Source organism: Scylla paramamosain, unplaced genomic scaffold (genome assembly GCF_035594125.1).
Source record: "Scylla paramamosain isolate STU-SP2022 unplaced genomic scaffold, ASM3559412v1 Contig2, whole genome shotgun sequence".
In the NCBI taxonomy this organism is placed as follows: Eukaryota; Metazoa; Arthropoda; class Malacostraca; order Decapoda; family Portunidae; genus Scylla; species Scylla paramamosain.
The window spans coordinates 2825001-2845000 of record NW_026973667.1 but is presented as its reverse complement, the minus strand read 5'-3'; the positions used below and the strand labels follow the sequence as shown (position 1 = coordinate 2845000).

General features: G+C 36.6%; 1 long non-coding RNA gene across 1 annotated transcript in view; it reads left to right on the top strand.

Moving 5' to 3' along the window:
* LOC135095973 (uncharacterized) overlaps nucleotides 1-11813 on the top strand; it is a 14046-nt gene extending 2233 nt beyond the window's left edge. The window contains exon 2 of the long non-coding RNA XR_010264549.1: nucleotides 11489-11813. This is a non-coding gene — a long non-coding RNA (uncharacterized LOC135095973). The remainder of the gene's footprint in view (nucleotides 1-11488) is intronic.
* Nucleotides 11814-20000: the final 8187 nt, after the last annotated feature.

Below are 20000 nucleotides of genomic sequence, written 5' to 3'. Positions count from 1 at the left end.
AAAAACATTCTTGAGAACCTGGCTAGGCATCTCTGTGGCCTTGAGACAGTAGCGCGTCTTCAAAAATGTTTTATGATTTTATTGTCAGATTAGCAAGATTTCCACACTCAAGAGGCTCTGTTTGAAGTTGTACGGGGTTTTCAAGGATGTTTTTGCGCTTCTAGGAGAGAGAGAGAGAGAGAGAGAGAGAGAGAGAGAGAGAGGAGAGAGAGAGAGAGAGAGAGAGAGAGAGAGACCCTTGCTCACTTTTTTTTCTCCTCCTCCTCCTCCTCCTCGTATCATCCTCCCGCTCCTCCCTTTTCCACCTCTTCTCCTCCTCCTCCTCTTATCATCCTCCCGCTCCTCCTCTTTTCCACCTCTTCTCCTCCTCCTCCTCTTATCATCCTCCCGCTCCTCCTTTTCCACCTCCTCTCCACCTCCTCTCCTCCTCCTCCTCCTTCTGAACAAACATATCAATTGCAAAACAGCATTGAGTGAGGTGTCTGTTTGTTTATATAGAAAGATAAATACATTAATAGGCAAATATATCGTTAGTTGGTTAATGAGAAGAACAGGTTGGTAAAACAATATATTATAATTACGAAATAGCTGAGTTTTTTTTTCAGATTAATAGATGGATAAATGTTTGAATGTCATTTAAGTAATATTTAAGCAACACCGCGGAAATGTAATGAAAAAATGCTGCTTTATTTTAACGTCTGGCGAAAAAAAAAAACAAACAAACAGAAAACGGGTCACCTTGACAAGTACAATAGAAAATGCGAGTACTGTATGGCTCACTAACCTATTCCAAATGTGCACGCCTCGAATCAACACATCCTTGCCTCGTTGCTTTGATTCCTCCCATTGCACTGAGCATGACCTGCCTGGCGTGTGGGTAACTTCGTACTAAAGATGTTTCCTGCATGTTATGTCCTTAGGATAGATTGAATAAAAGAACAAAGAGGTTTAAATACGAAATGGCAATAAGTTGTGCTCCTGTTAAAATTAGGCAGATAAATGCATAAATACTTGTTTTTTTTGGGGGGGGGTTCATAAACGAAAACATTGGATTAAAACATAATTTAATTAGGGCATAAGTCAGAACAATTTATATCAGTCTTTAATAGTTTGATTGTTAAATAGACAAATGAACGTAAGTATACATCAATAGACAGACACTGTTAAATAGATAGACAGACAAATAAACATAAAATATAAATCAGTAGACACTCTTAGTTTTTTTCAGCGGAAACATTTGATAAAACAACAAGGAATTTAATTACGAAAGGAGTTAAAACAAATTATAGCAGCCTATTGTTGTCACATCGTCGAATAAAAATAAGGGGAAGACGTCATAAAACAACACAGAAATTTAATAATGAAAGAAAAACAAGTTATATCAACATTTCATAGTTAAATTCTACGCCTCATCAGATTTTGTTTGTTTGTTTATTTGTTTGTTTGTTTACCACTATTGAGATTCTTGGTGTGGCGGTGTTTACTCTGGGACACCTCGTAGTAGTGTGGATATTGCTGGTAGTGTGGATATTGCTAGTAGTGTGGATATTGCTGGTAGTGTGGATATTGCTGGTAGTGTGGATATTGCTGGTAGTGTGGATATTGCTGGTAGTGTGGATATTGCTGGTAGTGTGGATATTGCTGGTAGTGTGGATATTGCTGGTAGTGTGGATATTGCTGGTAGTGTGGATATTGCTAGTAGTGTGGATATTGCTGGTAGTGTGGATATTGCTAGTAGTGTGGATATTGCTGGTAGTGTGGATATTGCTAGTAGTGTGGATATTGCTGGTAGTGTGGATATTGCTAGTAGTGTGGATATTGCTGGTAGTGTGGATATTGCTAGTAGTGTGGATATTGCTGGTAGTGTGGATATTGCTAGTAGTGTGGATATTGCTGGTAGTGTGGATATTGCTAGTAGTGTGGATATTGCTGGTAGTGTGGATATTGCTGGTAGTGTGGATATTGCTGGTAGTGTGGATATTGCTGGTAGTGTGGATATTGCTAGTAGTGTGGATATTGCTGGTAGTGTGGATATTGCTGGTAGTGTGGATATTGCTAGTAGTGTGGATATTGCTGGTAGTGTGGATATTGCTGGTAGTGTGGATATTGCTGGTAGTGTGGATATTGCTAGTAGTGTGGATATTGCTGGTAGTGTGGATATTGCTAGTAGTGTGGATATTGCTGGTAGTGGGTTGGATTATGGTAGGTTAAATTTAAAAGAACACAAATTTATAAGGAGTTTCTGATTTAATGATAGGCAAGATGTACACGGGACAATTTGATGAGCGTGACAATACTGATTCTCTCTCTCTCTCTCTCTCTCTCTCTCTCTCTCTCTCTCTCTCTCTCTCTCTCTCTCTCTCTCTCTCTCTCTCTCTCTCATACAAAAGTGAATTTATGTAACTTCTACATATATATAGATACAAAAATACATAGATATTACAAAGTACAATGAACATGAATTGTGTGGCCATTCAAAGTGGAAGAAAAAAGTAATGGAAAACAGAAATACAGGGGAAACTTTAAAATATTTGTCAGTACAGCCTCTATTTATGTGACAAGAAACAGGTCAGGATGCAGGAGGTGTGGATCTCTCTGAATTGACTCTCTCTATCAGTACAGCCTCTTTATGTGACAAACAGGTCAGGATACAGAGTCTGAGATGAAATGACCAATGAGCTGTCTCGAAATGGGGTGAAGGGACCAATGGCAGAGATTCTTATTCTGGCCAGTGAAGATGAAGGAGCGACAGAAAGGCGATGCAGGTGTTTTCCCTAAGGACTGCCAGGAGTGTAGGGAAGATGTGTTCCCTTGTGATAGGGAGGACAAAGGTTAAAAGAGACTGAGGCTGGCCACGTGGGCTTGTGGGGTGAAACATACGAATGATGAATATATTTATAATAATTATGACTCCTGTGACTGATAGTTAAATAAATAGACAGACTTAAAAAATACATTGGTAAACAGACACGTTCTTAGTTGCATCATAAAAAAAGGGGAACACTTTATAAAACGACAAGGAAATTTAATAATGAAAGTTAGTTAGACTCACCAAGTAGAAATTTAGATTACCAAACAAACATTGTGACGTCATAAGAGAGATAAGTTTCATGGCGCGCGCACACAGAGAGGAAGCTGTTCTGTTTGTCTTAAATTACTGTTTCAAATGGGCCGATTATCACTATCAAAACGATGCTTCCTTCCCTCTCCACTGTTTTTCAAGGCCCCAGAGATTATTCGTTGTGTTCTTGCGAGTGGAATCATGAAAACACCCTTGAAAACCCCAATAACTTCCGCTGCAGCCTATTAAACTGAAAACAATTGAAAAATAACTTCCGCTGCAGCCTATTAAACTGAAAACAATTGAAAACCCCAGTAATTTCAACTGCAGCCTAGTTAAACTATCACTGGAATCATGAAAACACCCTTGAAAACCCCAGTAACTTCCACTGCAGCCTGTTAAACTAAAGAACCTTGAAAACACCCTTGAAAACCCCAGTAACTTCCACTGCAGCCTGTTAAACTATAGAACCATGAAAACACCCTTGAAAACCCCAATAACTTCCGCTGCAGCCTGTTAAACTGAAAAGAAAAACCTTGAAAAACCCACTGCAGCCTTGTTAAACTTTCACTGGAACCATAAAAACTTCAGTAACTTAAACAAATGCAAGAGTTAACCAGTATTCTCGGACTTTCATCACTTTCATCCCTTTCACAGAGAGAGAGAGAGAGAGAGAGAGAGAGAGAGAGAGAGAGAGAGTGAGTGAGTGTTCAATGAGGTCTTTGTTTAGTCTAGTCCTTATGTGGGTCTCTCTCTCTCTCTCTCTCTCTCTCTCTCTCTCTCTCTCTCTCTCTCTCTCTCTCTCTCTCTCTGCTTTATCACGCTTATCTTTCCTCCTCCTGTGTCAAGCACTTCCTCCTCCTCCTTCTCCTTGTCATCTTTCCATATTAGGTCTCTCTCTCTCTCTCTCTCTCTCTCTCTCTCTCTCTCTCTCTCTCTCTCTCTCTCTCTCTCTCTCTCTGGATAAATATAGAAACAAGATGATGGAGGCAAGGAGTGTAATGAAGGAGTCACACACACACACACACACACACACACACACACACACACACACACACACACACACACAGGGCGAGTAACACAAGTCAAACACAACTTTTTAAGCTTTACAAGTATAATTTAGCTCCATGTTACAAAAAACGATAACACAATAAAATATAAGTGGGCGAGGCGAGGCGAGGCGCGGGCAACCCCACAAAACAACACGAGACCTGATAGGGAGGGCTGGAATGATCGTTAAATGGTTGTGCTTGTTTCGTTAAGCACTTCAACCTCTTCAATCTCTCTCTCTCTCTCTCTCTCTCTCTCTCTCTCTCTCTCTCTCTCTCTCTCTCTCTCTCTCTCTCTCTCTCTCTCTCATTCTTCTTTCTTTTGTTCTCCTCCTCCTCCTTTCTCTTGTTTTCTCCATCTCTTCACCTTCCTTTTCTTCATTTTTCTCCTCCTCCTCCTCCTCGTCTTTATCCTTCCTCCTTCCTCGCTTCTGTTCTAAGTATTTTCCTCCTCCTCCTCCTTTCTTTAGGATGAAAAGGTGGAAGAAAGAAGGAACATGAAGGAATAGAGGGAGATGGAGGAATGGAGAGAAAAAAGGGAGAGATGAAGAGGAAAAAGGAGAAACGAGATGAAGAAGAAGGAAGACGAAAGAAATGGAGGAATGGAGGAAAGATTGGAGGTAATTCTCTCTCTCTCTCTCTCTCTCTCTCTCTCTCTCTCTCTCTCTCTCTTGGTATAAATAAAGAAAATAAATTAGTTACATATTCAATTACAACAGCTGCAAAATTTTCAATATATTTTTTTCTTATTTCAAATATTTCCCATTGAGTGAATAGTAACAATGATAGTAATAGTAGTAATAGTAATTGTAATCTGGCATCCAATTACTTATATATAATTACTAGCAATAGACTCCCTGGATGATTACATAACACACACACACACACACACACACACACACACACACACACACACACACACACACACACACACACACACACACATAGCCTATGGAATGTGATGCCACTTAAACACACACACACACACACACACACACACACACACACACACACACACACACACACACACAGTAAAGTACATGTGCACATCCAAACGTACAGGAGTGGTTAACGTACACAGTCTTTGGCATTGAAATTCGTACACACACACACACACACACACACACGCACATAGACGCTGGCAGGATGGATACTTACATGGGGGGGTTTAGGGGGGGAGGGCAAGCGTACACAGGGAATGCATGAGTGTTTATGAGTGACGGGGGGCGTAGCACTGTCTTCCCACAATGCCACAGAGAAAGGGTTGGCGCGTTTCATGTTTAGCTAAGATTGCCCTTAATTTTATTCCGTTTTCTTTGATTTGTTATTGTTTTATTCTCGGTTTTGTTTATTTGTTTATTTTTTCCTGATTTTCCTTAATTGTGAACTTTTGTTAGTAGTAGTAGTAGTAGTTGTTGTTGTTGTTGTTGTTTTCATTTTGGTTGATTTTGTTTTTTTTTCGGAAATTCGTTTCGCACCAAAAAAATATTACATAATTCAATATATTTGTTCAATTGTGCATTATTATTATTATTATTATTATTATTATTATTATTATTATTATTATTATTATTATTACTGCAACTCACTTTGATATCATAGTTTAATTTTCCTTCATTTCCTCTTAATCTTCCACTTAAATTTGAATCCTTTTCCCCATTTTCTCTTTCCTCTTAATCTTCCACATAAATTTTAATCCTTTTTTTCCCATTTTCTCTAAGTCCCAATAATTCCTTCAAAATCCCACGTAACTTCCACTCCGTTTTCTTTCAAGTCCACCCAATCTTCCATATTCTTTAAGTTCCAGTGCACTCCGTTTTCTCTGCGGCATGTTAGGTTAGGTTAGGAAATGTGGCTATGAAATATTATCATTATTATCATCACTATCATCATTATTTGTAGCAATTGTGAATGTACTGTAGTGTCTTCAGTCAGCAACAGGTGGCGGTAGTGAGGTTAGGTTGGCGTGGTGGTGATGGTGGTGGTAGTTGATTTAGACGCACGCAATAGTGAAAGGAGGAAGTAGTGATGCATGATAAATTGAAGTATACAGATAGGGAAGATAAGAAAGGCGTGTGAGAAGAGGGGATGAGAGGGAAAACTAAAGATAAGTGATAATAATTGTGATAAGATTGGGAAGACTAAAGATAAGTGATAATAATTGTGATAAGATTAACGAAAATAAAGGTGATGATAAATGATAAAGGGAGGAATAACGAGAGAGAAGATAAGGGAGGAAATTTGAGAGGAAGAAATAACGATGAGAAAAACAAAGGAAAAATGAAAAAATGATAGAAAGGAATAAAGAAAGGAAGAGAGAGATGAAGATAAAAAGAATAGAGAAATACACAGGAAAGAAATAAAGGATAGGAGGAAAGAAAATAAGAATAGACAGAAATAAGAAAAAGGGAAAGAACAAAATATAACGAGATAAAGAATAAAAGAAAATAAATAGATAAAAAAAGGATAAAGAATATTGAAAAATAAAACAAGAATAAAGATTACGAAAAAAAAAGATAAAATAAAGGGAAAATATAGGAAGAGGAGGAAAATGAATAAAAAAAATTTGATAAAATAAAGGGAAAATATAGGAAGAGGAGGAAAATGAATAAAAGAAGGGAATAGAGAGATAAAAAATAATGATAAAACGAAGGATAAGCTGGCAGGACAGAAGAAGACCTGCTAACATCCGAAGTGGGTTGGTCAGTTTATAAGTAACACACTTTACACATAAATACTTCAATAAATAGATTTCCTATGTACACACACGCACATACACACACACACACATACACGCACACACGCACAGGGGGGGTGAGGGGGTGTATAAGTTATATATATATGTATATAAGCACATTTATCTATTTTTTTTGTGTCACCTCAAAAAGCGAAAAAGAAAATGGGTCTCCAAAGCACGCGCGCTCCGTTTTCTACGTTTCATAGCCTACGTTTTCTATGATTCTCTTCCCTGGTCGGTATTACACGTTTTCTATGGCCCAGCTTTTGTTTTCTGTTATCTGGGTCATTGTTTTGTTTTCTTTCCTGTGCACAAGTTTTTTTTCCCGTTTTCTGTTTTAGTTCATAGAAAACGATAATGTTTCCGTTTTCTTTGCAGTCTCAAGAGATCACTTTACGTTTTATGTTCCAAGATTCGTACGTTTTCTTTTCTTGGTCAGTGTCTGAAGAAAATGGGTAACTTTTTTTTCTATTTCAAATCAACACTCCATTTTCTAGTTTGTGTTTATAGAAAACGAGAATACTTATCCCCATTTTCTTTACACCACGAAGTTTTCTTTCAGTCACTATCTCAGAAAACGCGATATTACGTTTTCTTCTTTCAGTCGCAAATCTCACAGAAAACGCGTGACGAGTTGGTTTCATTTTCTTTGCCCACGTTTGCTTTTCCATTTTCTTTGTCCACATTTCCCGTTTTCTTTGGCGCCACTCGCGGGGTAAACCAAGGAATAGATGCAAATTTAATGAAAAGTTTATGCGAAAGTTTGCAAATTAAAAAGTTAGCATATATATTATTATCATTATATATTATTATTATTATTATTGTTATTATTGTTATTATCATCATTGTCATCATCTGGTGTGTATTTCGATAACTGGATAACTCGTGTCTTTTATCATTATCATCAGTCTATAGATCTATTATTATTATTATTATTATTATTATATTATTATTATTATCATTATTTTTAGCTGGTTTGTGTATAAGTGTATAATTATTTTAGTCTACTTTAAATATCTTTGGTTTAGCTCTCTCTCTCTCTCTCTCTCTCTCTCTCTCTCTCTCTCCTCTCTCTCTCTCTCTCTCTCTCCTCTCTCTCTCTCTCTCTCTCTCTCTCTCAATGCATTTTTTCTTCTCTTTCACCTATTCCTCTCGTTTTCTATTGCTATTTCTCATTCTATTCTACACCTCTTCATTTCTATCTTTATTTCTTTTTCTTTCATTGTTTTTTTCTATTACTAAGTTCCTCATTACTATTTATTTTACATTATTTACTTTTTCTATTAATTGTTGTTTGTTTTTCTTTATTATCTTACTTTCCTTTTCTCATTTTTTTTTTCTATTTCCACATTCTGTTGTTTCTCTCGCTTTTTTTTTTCTTTTTTCTCTTTCATATTTCATCAGTTCTACTATTTCTATTTCCATAATTATTTCTATCATTATTTTCTATCGTTATTCACTGCTAACAGAGGCTTGGGGATCACACACACACACACACACACACATACGAAAGCATTATTGTCTATCTAAACTTGAAAGCTGCATCATCATCATCATCATCATCATTATCATTATCATCATTGTTAACCATTACATTTTTACATCACAGATCCTTCAACCCAAATATTAATCAACCTTTTTATCATTTCTAAGTATTGCTATTATCTGTATATCAATAAATTTCACTACGGTAATTTCCACTCAAAATATTTATCCCTCGGTATTCAGTTTTATGTGGGGAAAAAAAAAATTGGGTTAGGTTAGGTTTGTTTGGGTTTAGAGTGGGTTAGGTTTGGTTGGGTTGGGTTAGGTTAGGTTTGGTTGGGTTTAGAATAGGTTAGGTGGGTTTGGTTAGGTTTGGTTAGGTTAGGTTTGGTTGGGTTTAGAATAGGTTAGGTAGGTTAGGTTAGATTGGGTTGGGTTGGGTTAGGTTAGGTTAGGTTTAGTTGGGTTAGGTTTGGTTGGGTTTAGAACAGGTTAGGTTAGGTTTGACTAGTAAAGATTTCATGAGAGGAATTATTTTAGACACCAGTAATTCTTTGCCTAATAATAATCACCCACATGATGAATTAGGAAACACTTCATTTGGTTCGATTCTGTTAGGTTAGGTAAAGTTAAGTTAGATTACATTAGGTTAGGAATCCGGTCTGGTTAAGTTAATCTGGTCTATTTAGATTACAGCTTAACCCTTTAATTGCCACCTGGTACACCTTTCCCTAATGACCAATCACAGACACCTTGACTTGCTGCACAGCCACACCCAATCATTGAACTGGGAAGGAATTGCAAGCTGTATTGTCTTTCATCACTAACTTAGTTGTGGGTGTTGATGAAGACTTGACACACTGCTTCTGCTGCTGTGATGTGTCGTGTTGCAGTGAAGGGTTCAGCTCGGTTCCCTTTGACTAAGTTTGGCTAAGTTTGTCCCAGGCTGGGTTAACGCCTAGTCTTGTCTGCCTAAGTTGTGTTGGTTGTGCTAGGCCAGGTTGGGTCAATGTTGGTGGTGTTTGAGTTTGGTTAGGTCAGGTCAGGTCAGGGTAGGTTAAGTTTGATCAGGTTACATAAAATTAAGTTAGGTTAGGTAGTTAGGTTAGGTTAAAGAGGTAAAGTTAGGTTAGGCTCACAACAAAAACAGTACACATCACTGGTGAATACTCTGAGTGGACTTTACAAATCAACCAATGAGGCGACAAGTTCTTGGCTCCACAGACCAATCACATCTCAGTCAGCCTCCCTTGTACTGCCGTCAACCAATAGGAGTGCATGTGTCGTCTGGACTAGAGACAATCCGAATATTCATAAACCGATTCACATTCAGTCACATGTTGCCTACCAGATATTTTTAAAACATCAAATTTTAAACTATAGGCCTATTTGAACACTATTATACAAATGGGGGTGAGTGAAAGAGAATTAATCTGAAGTGGTCTGTATATCGGTTAATCTTACCACCCTGCCAAACTCCAGGGGGACTTTTTAACGCCATCTACATAATAATTATCATATTGCCTGTTCAAACCAAAACATTCACATTCACAGGTACTGAAATATTAACATTCGGAACATCTCTAGGCTCGACCAATCACAGCGCACTTGTAATGTTACTGACCAATCGTACAACCTGTCTGAGTGTTGTGGCTTAGAATATCAGCCAGTCATCTTCCAGCTTTTAGTTTTCAGCCAGTTATATTTCATCTTCAGTTTCTTGGTTAAATTTTCAGCTTGTGATTTTTTAGCTTTGATTTCTGGCTTAATTTTTTTTCAGCCAATCATCTTTCAGCTTCAAATTCTTTCACCAATGATCTTTTAGTTTGAGTTTCTGGCTTAATTTTTCTGCCAATCATCTTTCAGCTTCAAATTCTTTCACCAATGATCTTTTTGCTTAAATTTCTGGCTTAATTTTTCAACCAATCATATAACAATTTAAGATTCTCAACCTGTTTAATCATTCACACCAACACCACTACACACACACACACACACACATACACACACACGCACACACGCACACGAGGCAGCAAAATGCGTACATTGGACACAGACGCACACAGTCACAAAATGATGAGTTTAGTTTCTGCGTTTCTCTAAAGTAATCGACTCCATTAGCTTGACCTCAATTGACCTGGCTTGTCGACTTGGTGCCCTGACCCGTCTCTTAGTCTCTGGCTCAAGTTAGGTCAGGTTAGGTTATCTTAGGTCACTGTGGGAATGGCACACATTACCTGCACTTCAAACCGACCAATAGCGAGGTGCCTAGATGACCTCTGCTTCTCTTGACCAATCACAAACGTTCTAGCTGACCCGTGGTTCCATTCAGCCAATCACGAGGCTTCTAATCAACTTCTCTTCATCAGCCAATCACACTTCCAGCGCATCTCCTCCTGTCTCTGACCTCAGTTGACCTAATATCTTGTGCCGTCAGTGGTGAGGAAGGGCTGGGTGATGTCGCAGGGGTGGGGGGGGCTGGCTGGCTGCTCTGGGGGGCTGGGCAGGGCTGGAGGCTGACCTAACACGACCTCTCTCCAGATTCCTCTCAGAACTGTGAAGGAAGGAAGAGGATTAGAAATATAGCCTTGTGGAGAGATTTATTATTATTATTATTATTTATTATTATTATTTATTTATTGTGTATGCAAGAGGGGGCACTGGGGCAATAAAAAGGCTGAAAAAAGGCCCTCTGAGGCACCGGTCCCCAAAGTCAGGTCAAAGGGTCATTCAGAGTTTGAGGGTAAGTGTGTTGCAGCCTCCCTCCTGAAAGAGTTCAAGTCACAGGCAGGGGAGACACAGCAGCTGGCAGGGAGTTCAGGAGTGTGCCAGTGAAAGGGGTGAAAGATTGAGAATACTGGTTAACTCTTGGATTAGGGAGGTGGGCAGAATAGTGGTGAAAGATTGAGAATTCTGATTAAATCTTGCATTAGGGAGGTGGACAGAATAGTGGTGAAAGACTGAGAATACTGGTTAATTCTTGCATTAGGGAGGTGGACAGAATAGTGGTGAAAGATTGAGAATACTGGTTAACTCTTGGATTAGGGAGGTGGACAGAATAGTGGTGAGAGAAAATAGATGATTGTTTGTTGGTGTTGTTGTTGTTGTTTTGGGAAATATAATAGTTATTTTAAAAGAATAATTTTGTTGTTTTAGAAAGAAGATGACAATGAAGACAAAGAAGAAAATAAATGAGGAGATGACAAGAAAAAAACAAAACAAAAGAAGAAAAAAACAAGAAAAGAAAAGAAGACTAAGAAGATGTAGAAGAACAAAAAATAAAGAAACAGAAGACGACAACTAAGAAGAAACGAAAACACGACCTAAACAGTAACATTTCTTAACGTAAACATGAGTAAGTGATGAGTAAGATGAGTCAGGTGATGAGTAAGCAGTAAAATAAGTAAGAGCAGTTGAAATTGCATGAGTAATGAGTCAGATGGTAAGATGAGTGAAGCACTAACTGGATGAATGAGTAAAATTTGAATAGAGAAATGATCTTTAATGAATATGGTGAGGAAAATAGTGAATAGTTAAAGATGAGTAAATTATTAAGATAGTGAGAAATGGAGATTGCATGAGTAAAATTTGAGTAGAGAAAAGATATTTATGAATATGGTGAGTAGAATAGTATGAATAAGTGATGAGTAAGATGATGAATAAGATGAGTCAGAGAAATATTAACTACTGGATGAATGAGTAAAATTTGAGTAGAGAAATGATCCTTATGAGTATGGTGAGGAAAATGAGTACAAGTAAGCAATGAGTAAGATGAGTCAGGTGGAGTCAGGCAAATGAGTAAATGATGAAAATTGCAACAGTAAAATTTGAATAAAGAAATTGCCTCTATGAATATATTAGAGAGAGAGAGAGAGAGAGAGAGAGAGAGAGAGAGAGAGAGAGAGAGAGAGAGAGAGAGAGAGAGAGAGAGAGAGAGAGAGAGAGAGAGAGAGAGAGAGAGAGAGAATAAGATGAGTAAGATGGAAACTGCTTATGAGTAAAATTTGACTACAGAACCTTTATGAATATATTAAATAGAGAGAGTGAGATGATGAGTGAGCTGTAAGATGAGTGAGATGAAAATTCCATGAGTTAAATTTGACTATAGAAACGATATTTGTTCAGTAAAGTTATGAATGAGTAAAATGACGAGGGAATGAGTAAGTGGTGGGTAAGGCCTTGTCGAGTACTCACCACATGTACCTGCTAGCGTGCAAAGGTGAGGAAGAGACTCGTTAGATGAATAAGTTAAAGAAAAATGTTAGTAATTCATTAATTCCTTTATTTTCATCATTATTATTATTATCATTATTGTATACGCAGAAAATAGTGATATATTAAACTAGAAAAATAACGCACGCACGCACGCACACGCACACACACACACACACACACACACACACACACACACAAAGAGTAATCTATATATAATTGTGTATGTAATTCTAGCTTCATATATTTATCACAGTATATTCTAGGTTAATAATTCCTGATATTTGAATACAAGGCAGCAGGTAATACACACACACACACACACACACACACACACACACACACACACACACACACACACACACACACACACACACACACACACACAATTACTAGTAACAACCCCAAAATATCACAAGAACAGACAAACATACAAACTTAATATTTCAAGCAGTCTAAAGTACTACTACTACTACTGCTACTACTACTACTACTACTACTACTACTACTACTACTACTACTACTTCTTCTATAAGGAATAGGAGGAAAAAAAGAAGAAAACAAGCAATATATTAAGTAAGAATAATAATAAGTAAATGACAAACAATAAATAGGTTTGAAGAAGGAACACACACACACAGAGAGAGAGAGAGAGAGAGAGAGAGAGAGAGAGAGAGAGAGAGAGAGAGAGAGAGAGAGAGAGAGAGAGAGAGAGAGAGAGAGAGAGAGAGAGAGAGAGAGAGAGAGAGAGAGAGAGAGAGAGAATAGATTCAAGGAGAGGAAGGAAGAATAAAAAAGTAAAGAAATGTTAATAATAATAATAATAATAATAATAATAATAATAATAATAATAATAATATAATAATAATAGAAGTTTTGAACACCAAAATGATAACTTAGAAGAGAATAAGGGAAAATACTACTACTACTACTACTACTACTACTACTACTACTACTACTACTACTACTACTACAACATTTAGGCAAGGCAGAGATGTAGAAACCGTAGCAGAAAACGAAAAATAATGAAAACAACAGCTACTGCTACTGCTACTGCTACTACTACTACTACTACTACTACTACTATCAAAGCAAACAAAACACGCACAAACACTGAAAAAAAAAAAAACTACTACTACTACTAAAACTTGAGGGTGCTGTAGAGAAGTTGCAAGTCAGGGTAGGTGGCAGGGATAGCAAGAAGGGCCAGGGGGGAACAGAGTGTTATACAACCAAGCATAACATCAACTATATCAACAAGAGACTTTACCTTTCCCAGACGGAAGCTTGCAGGGTGAAAAGAGAGGTCACATTAGGTCACTTGCTAGGTTAGGGTGTGTTTGCGTCTGTTGTGGTTTGCTTAGGGTGGGTTGGGGAGGTCTCAAGGGTGTTTTCATGGTTCTTGTGGAAGTTATTGGGGTTTTCAATGGTGTTTTTGTGGTTTGTGTGGTTTAACAGGCTGCAGTGGAAGTTGTTGGGGTTTTCAAGGGTGTTTTTATGGTTCCAGTGATAGTTTGACAGGCTGCAGTGGAAGTTGTTGGGGTTTTCAAGGGTGTTTTCATGGTTCTATAGTTTAACAGGCTGATTCATGGTTCTATAGTTTAACAGGCTGCAGTGGAAGTTATTGGGGTTTTCAAGGGTGTTTTCATGGTTCTATAGTTTAACAGGCTGCAGTGGAAGTTACTGGGGTTTTCAAGGGTGTTTTCATGGTTCCAGTGATAGTTTGACAGGCTGCAGTGGAAGTTATTGGGGGTTTTCAAGGGTGTTTTCATGGTTCTATAGTTTAACAGGGTGAAGTGGAAGTTATTGGGGTTTTCAAGGGTGTTTTCATGGTTCCAGTGGTAGTTTAAGAATTATTCAGCATTGCCAACAAGAAATACACCCTTGAGAGGTTGCTGAGTCATCTTTGTGGCCTTGAGAAAGTGAACTAATGAGAAGAAAGTTTTAGGAATATCTGGCTAAAATTACTTGATGGTTTGTGTTTGTTGTATTAAGATTGAACTATGCAGCAATGTGTTTCAAGTTAGTGTTGTTGGAATACGAGAAAAATGAAGGAAAGTTAGTTAGGTTAGATTAGTGTGTGTGTGTGTGTGTGTGTGTGTGTGTGTGTGTGTGTGTGTGTGTGTGTGTGTGTGTGTGATGTTTTCATTTCTTTGTAATGATTAGTCTTTTTTCTATATTTATTTTTCATTTCATTTATTATTCTTTTTTTTCATTTCATTTTCTTATTATTTTCATTTTCTTAAGACATGGCAACACTGACTCACTCTCTCTCACACACACACACACACACACACACACACACACACACACACACACACACACCCTATTCATTCCTTCTCCTCCTCTTCCTCCTCCTACTACTACTACTACCACCACCACCACCACCACCACCACCACCACCAGTCCCAGTGTTCTATTACCCCCTACAGAGACCTCACCAACCATCACCAATACACCTGACTACCTCCTGTCCCCCTCAAGCTGTATGGTGGTGGTGGTGGTGGTGGTGGTGAGCTTAACCTGTCTTGTGGCCCTGAGTGCTCCTCTCTGTAACACACCAACAACACTTAAATTTGGGTGTTTCCTGTGTGTTTTTCAAGAGGTATGCAGGGTTGGTGGAGGTCCTGAAGAGGTGCCGTGGGTTGTAAACATCTAATTTATTCTTCTGCAGCTTCTGTCACTGGCTAGATTTGGCTGTTTTTTTTTTTTTTTTTTTTTTTTTTTTTTTTTTTTTTTGTTAAGTTCTGTGGTGTGTAGCGGTCTTTGAATAAAAAAGTGTTGGGTGCAAATAGTTTTTGTAGCTGTTTTGTAGGGAGTATCATCTCTCTCTCTCTCTCTCTCTCTCTCTCTCTCTCTCTCTCTCTCTCTCTGCTTTATCTAGATTGTGTGTGTGTGTGTGTGTGTGTGTCTCTGTCTGTGTTGTGTGTGTGTGAATGGAATAGTAATTGAATGAGTGGTTGTGTTGGTGAATGAAATGAAATGTAAAAGGAATGTTGGTTGAGAGTTTTGTTATTGTATGTTGTTAAAAAGGAATGTTGGTTGAGAGAGTTGTTGTTGTATGTTGTTAAAAGGAATGTTGATTGAGTTTTGTTGTTGTTGTTGTTGTTAGTTTGTTGTTGTATGTTGTTATGTATCTTGTATAATTGTGAGCTTGGCAGAATAGTAGTAATTTAAATAATCCAGTAATAAAAGTAATCCTTATTTGTAATCATTAACTAGCTTGGTGGTAGGAAAAAGTTAGTAGTAGAAGGAAAAAGTAGCAATGAATGATGATAGTAGTAGTAATAGTTGTAGTAGTAGAAGGAAAAAGTAGCAATGAGAGTTGTTGTTGTATGTTGTTAAAAGGAATGTTGGTTGAGTTTTGTTGTTGTTGTTGTTGTTGTTGTTGTTGTTAGTTTGTTGTTGTATGTTGTTATGTATCTTGTATAATTGTGAGCTTGGCAGAATAGTAGTAATTTAAATAATCCAGTAATAAAAGTAATCCTTGTTTGTAATCATTAACTAGCTTGGTGGTAGGAAAAGTTAGTAATAGAAGGAAAAAGTAGCAATGAATGATGATAGTAGTAGTAGTAGTAGTAGTAGTAGTAGTAGTAGTAGTAGTAGGAAAAAGTAGCAATGAATGATGATAGTAGTAGTAGTAATAGTAGTAGTAGTAGTAGTAGTAGTAGTAGTAGTAGTAGTAGGAAAAAGTAGCAATGAATGATGGTAGTAGTAGTAGTAGTAGTAGTAGTAGTAGTAGAAGAAAAGTATTAGTGATTTTTTTTAATGACAAGTTAATTATGATAACAAAATATATAACCAATTATTATTTTCAGCATTTTTTCTACCACCAAGCAAACAATTATTATGAATTACACATTAATATGTTTTTTAGTCTGTATTTGACAAGATGTATATTTGTTTTTATTCTTTCACAACCAAATTACTACTCATGTTTTACTTGTTTTCTTTTCCTTCTGCCAATGAGATAAATACTACAAAATTAAACTTTAACAAAATAAATAAATCTTGTTAATCTGCAGTTTTCTTTTTTCTTAACAAAATAAATAAATCTTATCTGCATTTTTCTTTTTTTCTTTCTGCATTTTTTTCTTAACAAAAATAAATAAATCTGCATTTTTTTCTTCACAAAATAAATAAATCTTGTTAATCTGCATTTTTCTTTACTTTCTTTTTTTACTAGCTTATATATTTTCTTTGTTTCTCTGCTTTATATAATACACATTGCCATCAACAAGGTTATTGTTATGGTTTCAATCTGCATTTCACACAAAATAACTTTTTTACTAGTTTAAATGTTTTCTTTTTCTCATAAACAATTACTAAGTTTAAATATTTTCTTTTTCTCTAATTTATATATTAATTTATATATAACTGACATTTTTTACTTTTAGGTTCAATATTTTTTTCATTTGTTTTGCTTCCCATTTCAAATAAACAATTACTTTCATTACAAGTTAAAATATTTTCTATATTTAGTACACAAAATATTTTCTATATTTAGTGCACAAATAATGTTTTTCTTTTATTACACAAAATAATAATGTATTTCTTTTCTCTTTACTTAAAATATTTCTTTCACTTTACAATGCAAACAACAAAATAAGCAATAATTACAAACATTTACTAGTTAAAATATTCCCTTTTTCTCTAATTACACAGATTAATAATATTTACTTTTCTATCTTGTAGACACTTATTTCCTTGTTTTCTCTAATTTATTTACACATATTATTTCATTTTATTTTTTTCTATTTTGTACTTCCCTAGTTTAAATATTTTCACCCTAGTTTAAATATTTTCCTATTTTCCCTTTCAAAGTATTACTAGTTCAAATATTTCCTAATTACTAGTTCAAATATTTCCTAATTTCTCTACCTTAATACAGAGATTCAGAATGTTTTTATTTAATATTTTGTACTTCCTAGTTTAAATATTTTCAACTTCTGTCTCTTTCCCTTTCAAAATATTACTAGTTCAAATACTTTCCTAATTTTGTCTCAGTTTACCTTGAAAATATTACTAGTTTAAAATATTTTTCCTCATTGTCTCAGTTTCCCTTTCAAAATATTGCTATTTTAAAACACTCACATTTTGTCTCAGTTTCCCTTGAAAAATATGACTAGTTTAAAATATTTTCCTAATTTCTCTAACTGAATACACAGATTAATAATATTCCTCCTATTTTTAACACAATATAACATTTCCTCACAACCTTTCAAATAACACAAATAAATAATATTAATAATAATAATAATAACTAATACAAATATAACTTTTTTTTTTAGTATCAGAGCAATGTATTAAGTAATCTGTATATATATAATTTGTTTATAAATAGTTTTTTTTTAGGTAAATATTAGAAGCTCTCTCTCTCTCTCTCTCTCTCTCTCTCTCTCTCTCTCTCTCTCTCTCTCTCTCTCTCTCTCTCTCTCTCTCTCTCTCTCTCTCTCTCACGCACAAAACACTAACATTTTTTCAATCCCACAAGAACAACAATAATAATAATAATAATAATAATAATAATGTGGGGAATATAATGCTAAACTGACTAATGTAATCAAAATAATTGTTATATAATTAGTTTAATGCAGTGCTACAGAGAATGTGTCTATAAACGTGTCTGGAGAGAGAGAGAGAGAGAGAGAGAGAGAGAGAGAGAGAGAGAGAATTTTTTTAGTGAATCATTTAATTTCTTGATTTTTTCAGCTCTTTTTTCTTTTTTTTCAGATTTCCAAAAAGAACAATAAGAAAATAATGATTAAAAACAGTAGTAATAATAATAATAATAATAATAATAATAATAATAATAATAATAATAATAATAATAATAATAATTTCTCAACTTGTATACATAAAACAGTGCATATCTAAACACACACACAAACACACACACACACACACACACACACACACACACACACACACACACACACACACACACACACACACGGCAATACAAAACAAACCTTGACTCCTGAAACCGTTTGAACATAAACAAAAACACCTTAAAAAACAAAAACAAACAAACAAACAAACAAACAAACAAACAAATCACATTTAACGAAACAAAGATTAGACAGAATAAAAAATTGTTTTCTTATGAATGCTAATGATGATGATGATGAATAAGATTACACACACACACACACACACACACACACACACACACACACACACACACACACACACACACACACACACACACACACACACACACTTAACCTAACAACACATAAAAGAGTAAATAAATAAATATAATCAATGAAAAAGTGAGAGAGAGAGAGAGAGAGAGAGAGAGAGAGAGAGAGAGAGAGAGAGAGAGAGAGAGAGAGAGAGAGAGAGCGAGCAACCCAGTCTTACCTCACAGTGGGGCCCAAGCCATCATCGATAGAGGAAGCCCGTGACAAACTGGCACTAAGAGGGGGGCCACGTGTTAACCTGTCTGTCTGTGTGGCTGCGTTGACAGTAGGGGTAGTGGTGGTGGTGGTAGTGGTTGTGGAGGGCGCTGGCGTGGTGGTGGTGGTTTGCAAGGTAAGACTCTGCGACAGTTGTTGTTGGAGGAGTCGTATAGTCCTCTCTCGGTCCTCCAGCTGTTGTTGCAGCAAGACCACCTGTTGGGAGAGGTTGTGTTGTAAGGGCTGGTATTGCTAGTTAGGTTTTGTTTCGGCTAGTGTGTGCTGTGGAGGCTTGCTGTGGGGCCTTGAAAACCCCAGTAACTTCCACTGCACCCTGTTGTCACTGTAATCGTGAAAACACCCTTTGAAAACCCCAGTAACTTCCACTGCAGCCTGTTAAACTATAGAACCATGAAAACACCCTTGAGAACTCCAGTAACTTCCACTGCAGCCTGTTAAACTATAGAACCATGAAAACACCCTTGAGAACTCCAGTAACTTCCACTGCAGCCTGTTGTCACTGTAATCGTGAAAACACCCTTGAAAACCCCAGTAACTTCCAATGCAACCTGTTAAACTATAGAACCATGAAAACACCCTTGAAAACCCCAGTAACTTCCACTGCAGCCTGTTAAACTATAGAACCATGAAAACACCCTTGAAAACCCCAGTAACTTCCACTGTTGCCTGTTGTCACTGTAATCGTGAAAACAACCTTGAAAACCCCAATAAATTCCACTGCAGCCTGTTAAACTACCAATGGAATCATTAAAACAACCTTGAAAACCCCAGTAACTTCCAATGCAGCCTGTTAAACTATAGAACCATGAAAACACCCTTGAAAACCCCAATAACTTCCACTGCAGCCTGTTAAACTATAGAACCATGAAAACAACCTTGAAAACCCCAGCAGCATGCACTAGAACCACAAAAAACACCCTTGCAAACCCTACACAACATTTTTGAAGATCACTGTACCAATTAATTGCCTCTCGGACACTCACCTGCCTCCGCAAATCTACATTCTCTTGGCAGACTTGAGCTGGGGAGGTTGT